We start from the raw sequence: 9,232 nt of genomic DNA, 5'->3' as shown, positions 1-9,232 counted from the left end.
ATCGGTTGTAAATCATTGCAAAGATTGCTGAATAATCATAAAAAGCAATGCATTCGAAATAATTTCAAATTTCTGAACAGTCGAGCATCCCTGAGCTGAGGCTATCAAAATGTATGTGTAACGTTCGCGTGACGTTTGGCGGGTGATTCTGAACACAACCGGCGCAAATGGAGCATAATCAACAGGTGAGCACTACTTGAGAGCTGACTTGAATGGGAGCCACTCACAGTGGTTGAAAATTTCAACGCAATAAATATAACTTGAACACATTTCCAGATACTTAAATACTATCTGTGCAGTAGTGTCTTGTTAAAGTCATTTCAATTTGCGCATTAAATATTAAGTAAGAAAATTATGTCATACTTTTAGTAATAATATATTTCAGACAGTATCAATAAAATAGACACATTCTATCTTTTCAGTGGGTGGGTAAAAATGGCTGAAATATTACTTGAAATTTTAGTTTTTATGCTAGTAGCATGCTAATAAATAGTTTTATCAAAATTGGACGCTCTGAAAGTTCGAATTCCTTTCACTGATGAATCGTCAATCTGCTAGGAATCACACGAATCGATAGCAGCGGCAGGATACACTTCACAGCAGATTCAAAGAAGGCCAGGATGGTATTCAACCAACTTAAGCGTCAGTCCATCTTTCCAATTCAGGCATTTACTAATAAGGACTTATTTCTAGTTTTTTGATGACGCGTTTAAACTACACGTATACACAGTTCGTAGTTCCGTTCTTTAGAATGTAGGGAAGAAGATACAATTACTTAAAATTTTTAAATTATATGATACAATTATATAAAATTATGTAGGACAGTTCAGAAAAAGTAACCAAATGTCACTAAGGAAAGTATTGCAATGAAACATAAAAAAACGCGCGATCTAAAGCGATCAGTATGTGAATCATAACTCCAATGATTCGCTTCGCATCGCATCGCACCGCACCGGGTTTACTATGTCCTCGGCCTAACACTGAAAAAGGGATATTGTGTCATTAACAATATGTATCGATACGATAAACATTTACACGATAAAATGTGGCTCTATTACAGCTGAAAATGCTAATGAGCCAAAATGAAAGTAAACTTCAATTGACACATCGTCACTTAAAAATGAAACTATCGTCTTTCAATTTCATACAAACTCATGCAGGCTGAAAATAGTACTACTCTCTCGTCACGCTCAATCAAGAGAATATCACTTCACCTTCGTACAGTCTCGTTTCATTTGACGTTCATTTGATTTCTTCGCACTGAAGGGAAATTATGAAACCGTCAACTGAAAAAGAAAGATTCTTATATCGAATGAAAGTATCGTATTTCGAATGAAAATTTCGTTTGACATCGAACCGTATTCAATGAAACCAATGAATGTGACGATGTGGGAGAATTAGGATTGGGCGATCTTTAGCAAAAGATCGATTTTCTAAATTGCGTAGAGATCGATTCACTGATTAAATCAGTACTTTGAATAATCGAATGCCTTTTTTTTCAATCTATTTACTTATTCTATATATGTGTTGTATTTTCTTAACTTGGTAAAAGCATTCTATTCAAACATCAAAGGCATTTAAATTTTGATTCTCAGCACAAAGGTCACAAAAACAATTTTTTTTTCTTCATATTTCTGAAGTTTAGGCATTGAAGTATATACCCTACGGTATACAGATTTTTCAAAAATCCCATTATTTATCGAGTTTTAGACTTTTTTTTTGTCAGCTGCATCCCGTGTCGGGCACACGTACAGAGCATTGAAAACTGCAATATATTACATATTACTATTAAATATTACATATTACTAACATAGTTGTAAGCAAACATTGTCAAAATATTGAACTCCCGGCTCCGTTAGGCTGACGCCATGTTGCAGCATTTAATAAATATTTTTTTTCCTTTCAATTTTTGTTTTATTGTTAAAAGAAAGATAAACAAATAATGATAGAAAAAATAGTAAAAAATATAATTTTTTTATTTTTTTGGAGCTCGAAAAAACACACTAGAATACCCTCTTTATTGAATGAATTAATTGAAAATTGATAATAGAAATTCACAACTGATATTTATCCTAACAATAAGCTCATAAAATTCAACCGAGTCGTACATCTGGCATTTAGTCGAAATCTTGGTAGCAATCCCAGTTCTAGAAAAGATCGCTTCGGCTGGACCTGATTTCACCATTCAATCCCGTCACAATTTTCACTGTAAGCCTTGCGGATGTGATGGTGTAAATATAACTTGTGACCACTTGTTTGGATTTACAAAACTACTTCTCCTATATTTACGACCACTAATTTGACAACATTGAAAGTGATCCAATGTTTATGAAATTTGCCAGGTGGTTTTTGGTAAGGTTAAAATCAATGTTCACTGAAACACAAATTACGAAAAAAATTTTACAATCGAAAATGATCGGAAAGATCGATTTCCGCGATTTTTCAGGATCCAATGAATCGATCCAAAAAATTGGAAATCGGAGAGTAAAAGATCGATCCTCTAAGAAACTTTCAATTGAAAGCGTTGATCGTTCTTTCACACTGAAAGTGACAAACAGCCCATTCAAATGATGACGAATAGGAAAGTTTCAATCGTCAAGTGAAAGCGTCTGTTTTCAAATTTAAAGGGAACGACGGTAGAACGGAAACGAAATTGAAGAATCGATGTTTCAGTATGCGTAGTGAATATACACAATCGAAATTGAAATTGGCTGAAGAGAAAGGAAGAGGTAAAAGAGAAACACTCCGGAGCCAATCGCGAAATTTTGAGCCACAAAAAATGGAAACTGTATCTACAAAACAAAAATCTTGGTTAGATCTTCGCACTAGAGAGAAATTTTGGTCCATCATCAAAGCAGGCCTCAATAGAAAAAAGTGTGAGTTATAAATTAAGAAAGTGCGATTGGACGTTCCTTTACTAGTCGGTCCTCTAACCATTGCCCAAAACCTGATGAAAGCGGTCAAGGCAAAGAAGCCGGAAAACTCTCTTTTTGCAACCTCAAAATTTCATAAAAACAAAATATTTCCAAATCTTCATTTAAAGGTGCATTCTAATTGTTTTTTTTTTCTAGGAGTAATTATTTAAAATTCCTTTCATTTGATATAAAAAGATCGAAAATCGGTCGGATTTGAAAGCGTTTGAAAGCTGAAAATTTTTCAAGTCAGTATATTTTTCGTAATCCACAAAAAACAAAAGAGAAAATTTATATGCTTCTAAAACTAAATAATTTGTGTTCCTGAGATTACGATATTTTATCTAAAGAAGACTCAGCTTTCCCGAAATTATATTAACAGTCTGGATTTATTCTAGTTCGACACATCGGAAACCGAAATTTTGATATTAGTCTACTATTTGAGTTGTTCAAAAGTCAAATGACGTATCCGCGTTGACGGCATTGAGCTTCGTATTACGAAATGGGGGAGTAGGCATGACAATATGGGTTTGCAGAAGAAATGAACGCGCTTTTAAAATAAAAATTATGAATGAAAATTATTTTTACCCAACCAAATTAGTACTCTGTGTAAATGAAAATCACTTTTGCTTGCAAGTACTGAAAAAATATCATACACAAACTGTGTCTAAAGGTAATTTTGTATTATAATGGTAAGTTTTGATGAGAATATCTGAAAATTCATAAAAAATAGTTTAAATTAGGGTCAGAACAACGTACTTCTAGTAGGTAAATAACGCCAAGAAAAAAATTTCATACAAATTTTAGCAATATAAAACTGCCTTAGGGTCGACTAATCTGATGGAGAATAGTTGGCCTCATACAAATTGATATCGTATCCAGATGTCGACACCATTCCGGCGTCAACGCCAATTGGCAGAACAGACAAGTTTTCACATTCGTAGTTTCTCATGACGTCTTGATCATATTCGTTGAGTTTTTCATTTGTTGCTGGACAGGAATATTACGTCGCAAAGTCGCAAAGTTGACTGTTCCACAATATGTTTGAAAGAAGAAAATGTCGTCAACAGATCAACTCAATTTTGTGCTGATCTAGGGTCCTGTCCATACGCTCAATATAGATATATGTTGGAGTGGTATGGATCCACAATATTAGTTTTGTACTAAAAAGATGAGCGTGCCAAATTGACAGCAACTTCGTCTTATTAAAAAATTTCGGGTAATTATAAAGACAATGGTTGGAGTGAAGAGAATGGTTTTTTAAAGAAAGAAGAGATTGAATTAAATAAATCATGCAAAAAATGTCAACAATCTGATGAAAGTATTTGGTTGTTTAATAGAATTCGATTAGTTTATTTTCTTCGAATACACCGTTCACAGAAAACAAATATTCAAATAATAGTTGAAAAATAATTGACAAAAATGAGTTTTCATCAAGTTAAAAAGGGAATAAAATCGAAGTAAGAATACTTTCATTGTGCAACTTCTCATTGACAAGAAAATTTGCGCGAGTAATATTTCTAGTTTTGGAAAATCGTAATTTCGTACGATTTAACGCGGAACAATTACAAGTTTACGGATAGGTGGTGGTATTTTTCCCCAAAACACTTTGGAATCACATAATCTACAGAAAAGGATCAATTAAGTTTCATTCTTGTACACCACATGAGACGTGTTTCGCAGATAATTTTGAAGCAAACATCAAACATCGTTATTATTTGTTAAACTTACCTTTCCGTTCACTAATGTTGCTAAAAATCGCCCACGAACTTGCAGAGTCTGTTTGGTACTATAATCACTTATCACTGATTGTCAACTGATGAGATTGCACTTTAACTACAATTCGTATTCCAACTAAATACTTAGTTTTATGAAGTTTCTGAACATGTACTCTATGTTCCCGCACCGAAGTCGAATCTTCGAATGACCCTCTGCTGCACTTTCTCCAGGATGTAACCTTTGTCCTGTCCTCAATTTCGGTGCCCAGCCAAACTGAGGCAAATTGGGAAACACTGTCGTCCTGTATTCCCCACTTCCCCTTTGCTACCTATATCGAATAGACACATACTGATGAGCAAGCGAGACAGAAAGATTCCTCAAAATTTTCCTTCTGTTCGTGGTCCTACACCATCTGTGGGCCACACTTTTTCATCGAAGAGTGGTATTTCCGCTCTTCCGGAAAGTCCTAGCTGATAACGCGATACCTGCGAACAGACGTACGTACTCACTCACTCGACCTCGACTATCCTGAATCTCATGGCGCCATTGTCAATGAATTTTGAGACTTGTTTATCTCGACTACACACCTTAGTGATTTCCCGTATGGCTAGCCCCTCGAAAAGTCCTTTGGATTTCCAAGTATGATTGTTTTTCCCCTTTGGTCCCGCCAAGTGGAGATTCCGTAATTGTTTCCGTTTTCGCACTTCCTGGCGTACTCGGCTTTGTTAATGTTGTTACGGGGGAAATGGAAAAAGGAATTACGAAATGTGTTCTCAGGTAGATGTGCATCTGCGCTTGAAGTTACTCGTTGATAAGTCGTTCAAATGCGCCGTATCTGAATCTTTTGATTTGGTCATGACCAGAATATGAATCAGAAGTTAGTGGCATCAAATTCTACAATTCTTCTGATTTGCGCTCTACTTATGGCCAAGCATATGTTAAACTATTCTGCGAAACATCGAATCACATTTTGTACGCATATTATATAACAATGGACAAACATAATCAAAGTCGAAAAGTGGAAAGTACATCTATACCGACCTACGGCATGACGGCAGCTGGTTGCAGCAGAAAAGCCCATCGGAATTTCAGACCTAATTGGGTTTTCTTTCTTTCTGGTCTATCCAAGTGGATATCCCACGGTTATTTCCGTTTTCCCCCATCTTCTACGTTGATGTTTTGGGCGATGAAATGTATAATCCCATACGGGTAATTTGGAAAATAAATAAATAAATGACTTCTTGAGGTTTCGGGCTAGGCGCCGGGCAATCATAATTTGTTCAATGGCCTTTCCCTGCGGGAGTTTGGCAAGGGTTTATGCTCCTCGGGCATTGCTTCCTGTTCCAAGTTAAGGTTTCCGATAATTTAGCAACAATCCATGAAAATTTCGTCTCGTGTGTTCAAAGAAAACTTATACTTCAGAATCAGAACTATTGATAATGTGGCCCATTGCGGTAGGTTACTAATCGTTAGCTCGACAGCATGAAAGGTAATTTCATGAACCTTCAAACAGATGTATGATGCAAAAAATCGGAAATCATTTGTATGTGGCATACTATTTTCGTTGGAATCGGATATCACATGGAACATTTATGAAAGCTTTTTGTGCTGTCCAGAAACAATTAAATTATAGTATTGTTTGATATAACATGAAACTATTGAATAGTGCTTTTGCTATCATTATTGAAGAGTGTACCTGCAGAATCAATAGAGTCAGTCAGTGTGCTGGGCGTATGTGACTTCGAGGATCGGCATCTGTAAATTGTCAATGGACGGAAGTTGGAATTCCCCTACACGTATAACGAGGGAAACAGTGCTTTCCCTTTCGCACATGATGACCTGAAGTCATCAAAAGTTACCGATGTCTGTCCTCAATCTTTATGCGGCAAACTGATAGCTAAAAGTTTTTTATGTCTAACAGAGCATTCAACTTGACATGGCTGGCAGGGTTCAATTATGTATAAATAAAAAAGTAAATATTTATACATAAAAAATTATGTATAAATAAAAGGGGCTGTCTACATACCACGTGGACAACTTTAGGGGGGGTAGGGGTCACGAAATGTCCACGGTTGTCCACGGTGGGAGAGGAAGGGGTTTAGATAATATCCACGTGGACACGATAAATTTTCAAGAATTATTGAACTTTCCGCCCACTCAGTATTCTGTGTTTTTTGAAAAAGGGTTGAGTGCGTCAAACATCCGTGTTTTTCATATGGCTGAATTTATTCCCTGAAATGTGTATTCTGAAAGTCATCCATATGAACTGAGAGCGATCGATTTATTTCCATTGGTAGAAGAGAATCATGTATTCCACTAGGATGAAGACACAATCGAAGAATCTTGGTGTGTGTGTGTGTGTGTATGTGTGTGGTGAATAAAAATATAGGAACAAATAAAAACCCATTCTCTTTCTGTTATTTCAAGGTTTTTCGGGACTTTTAGCCAAGTCAAGCCATAAGTCAACAAAAAATCAAATTAACCTTATCAACCAGTTTTCATTGGATTCCAAGAACTTTCCTGTAGAACCTTTCAATACAAAGTTATTTTTGTTTGAATGAAAAAGTGCTCCATCGTCTTCGATGATTAATAATTCAATAAATGATGAACGCACTGTAGTTTTGAAAATTCCAATAAATTGTGTGAAAAGTTAATTCGTTGATTCGATGAAAAGACGAACGAAATTTTATATAATTTTTTTTGCATCGGTTTTTAAAACAGTTTTGCTATAGTGTTTTAGAAAGTGGTCTGTAATTTTGCAGATATTGCAAATATTCCAATGTTGGCACAACATTTTGAGCCTAGTATGTCCTCAAACCCCCTGTGAATAAAATGTAAAAGTATCATTATATTCACAGGGGGCACAGGGGCAATTCTTTTCAGCCAATCAAACAAAGTTGTAAGTACATTATAGAAGCACTCCATCGTGAATTGTGCCAAAAGTACAAAATGCTATGCGTACCCTGGAAATAAACGATTTTTAACATTTGTTTTCATGCGTTTGTGTTGAAAATTCAAGCTTCAAATTATGTATATCCTATATTCATGCGTTGATTTTTCAAGTAATTCCAAAAATTACTTAAAAACTTCGACTTTAAACTCTGTACTTCTAATTTTTAGCACCTAGTGAATAATGGTTCATAAAACGCTGCAATGGATGGGTTACATATTATTTGATCAAAAACATTTAATTGAATGCATCTCCATTTGCGATTCACTTCATCAACGCAACTAAAAAACGGATCGGTTTTTGCCTAGAAGAAATCATACACTGTGTCTGGTTGGATTGGAAAAAACAGGAAGTGGGTTATATCTATGGTATAACCGCAAGGGTGACGTAGGACTATCGTTGATTTAGAGATCATTTGTATGAAGTTGAATCTGAATTCATTCTGAATGAATGAATATTTGGAGAACTTCGAAAACGAGAGCGTTACGTTGGAGGCACAAGGTTTTATGCATCCAATATTGGATACGGAAATATCCTACTGATGGGGAAGAATAATCTTCAGAAGCTATCCTGTTGATTGCGATTGATTGAAAAATCACAAAACCTAATGTATTTGGTCACAGTGTTACATGGATAGAAAACATTAAAATAAACTCTTTCATATGAATGTAATTTTAAATTCCCAGAGGAATTGGCAGATTATTTTCAGTAACGATTAGATATTTCCACATTTTCCTCGATACTGGAAGCCCACCAGTGGTTAATGCTAACTCGATAACCACCTGTTAATAGCACTTGATTGAAACATATATGGTCACAGTGTTAACATTCAAATAAACTCTTTCACATGAATGTATTTTTAAATTCCTAGAGGAACTGGCAGATTATTTTCCGGATCTTTCTCGATCCAAACGGAAAGAATTCCGTGCGTGTATGTGTGTGTGTGTGTGTAGCGGCTGCTTCGAGATCTTCCCGGGGAACCGTTTGTAGCATTACTCTCCTCCTGATGGATTCCCTTCTGGCCTAAGGTGCACAAACAGGCTCTTGGTGACACCGTTCATCCGCGCTTTCATGATAAATGAAGAGCTTCACCACAACAGCGACAACATGCTCCAATTGCTGTTCAATTAGAACTGAGTGGATTTCCGAGCGGCGCTCGCTTATATACCGATTGGTGATTTCAATAGCCTATTTTGAAAGCAAATTTAAGACTATTGAAACAAGTTTTTGGATCAGAAAGTAACAAGTATAGAACGCGTAGACATTTTATCTTTCGAATGAAGTGTTTATCATACCATTTCGTTCAGTTGTTTAGGAGCTATTAACACTCAAAATCTCGGTCTCCGGCGTAACGCTTTCGTTTTCGAGTCTTTGATTTTACACCCCGGTATAGAAATGAAAGACGTAGTCCTACGTCAAAAAATCTGTATTGTGAGTTTCTACTTTCCCAGATGGAATCCCCTATCTTACGGGCCCTGCTCGGAAAATGCCAACATCGCAATTGCTAGTTGGCTTAAGAAACTGTTGAAGTGCCTAAATCTCAGCTTTCAGTGGAGTTCAAGAGCTGTCCGTGTGCCTACATGGCATCTGAACACTTCTAAGGTTAGTTTAAGGGGGGACCCCGGTCTGGAAAATTGAAAAATATTTCTAA

This window comes from Toxorhynchites rutilus, chromosome 3 (assembly GCF_029784135.1).
Source record: "Toxorhynchites rutilus septentrionalis strain SRP chromosome 3, ASM2978413v1, whole genome shotgun sequence".
Taxonomy (NCBI): domain Eukaryota; kingdom Metazoa; phylum Arthropoda; class Insecta; order Diptera; family Culicidae; genus Toxorhynchites; species Toxorhynchites rutilus.
The sequence above is the reverse complement of the archived record's forward strand: the minus strand, read 5'-3'. Positions refer to the sequence as shown.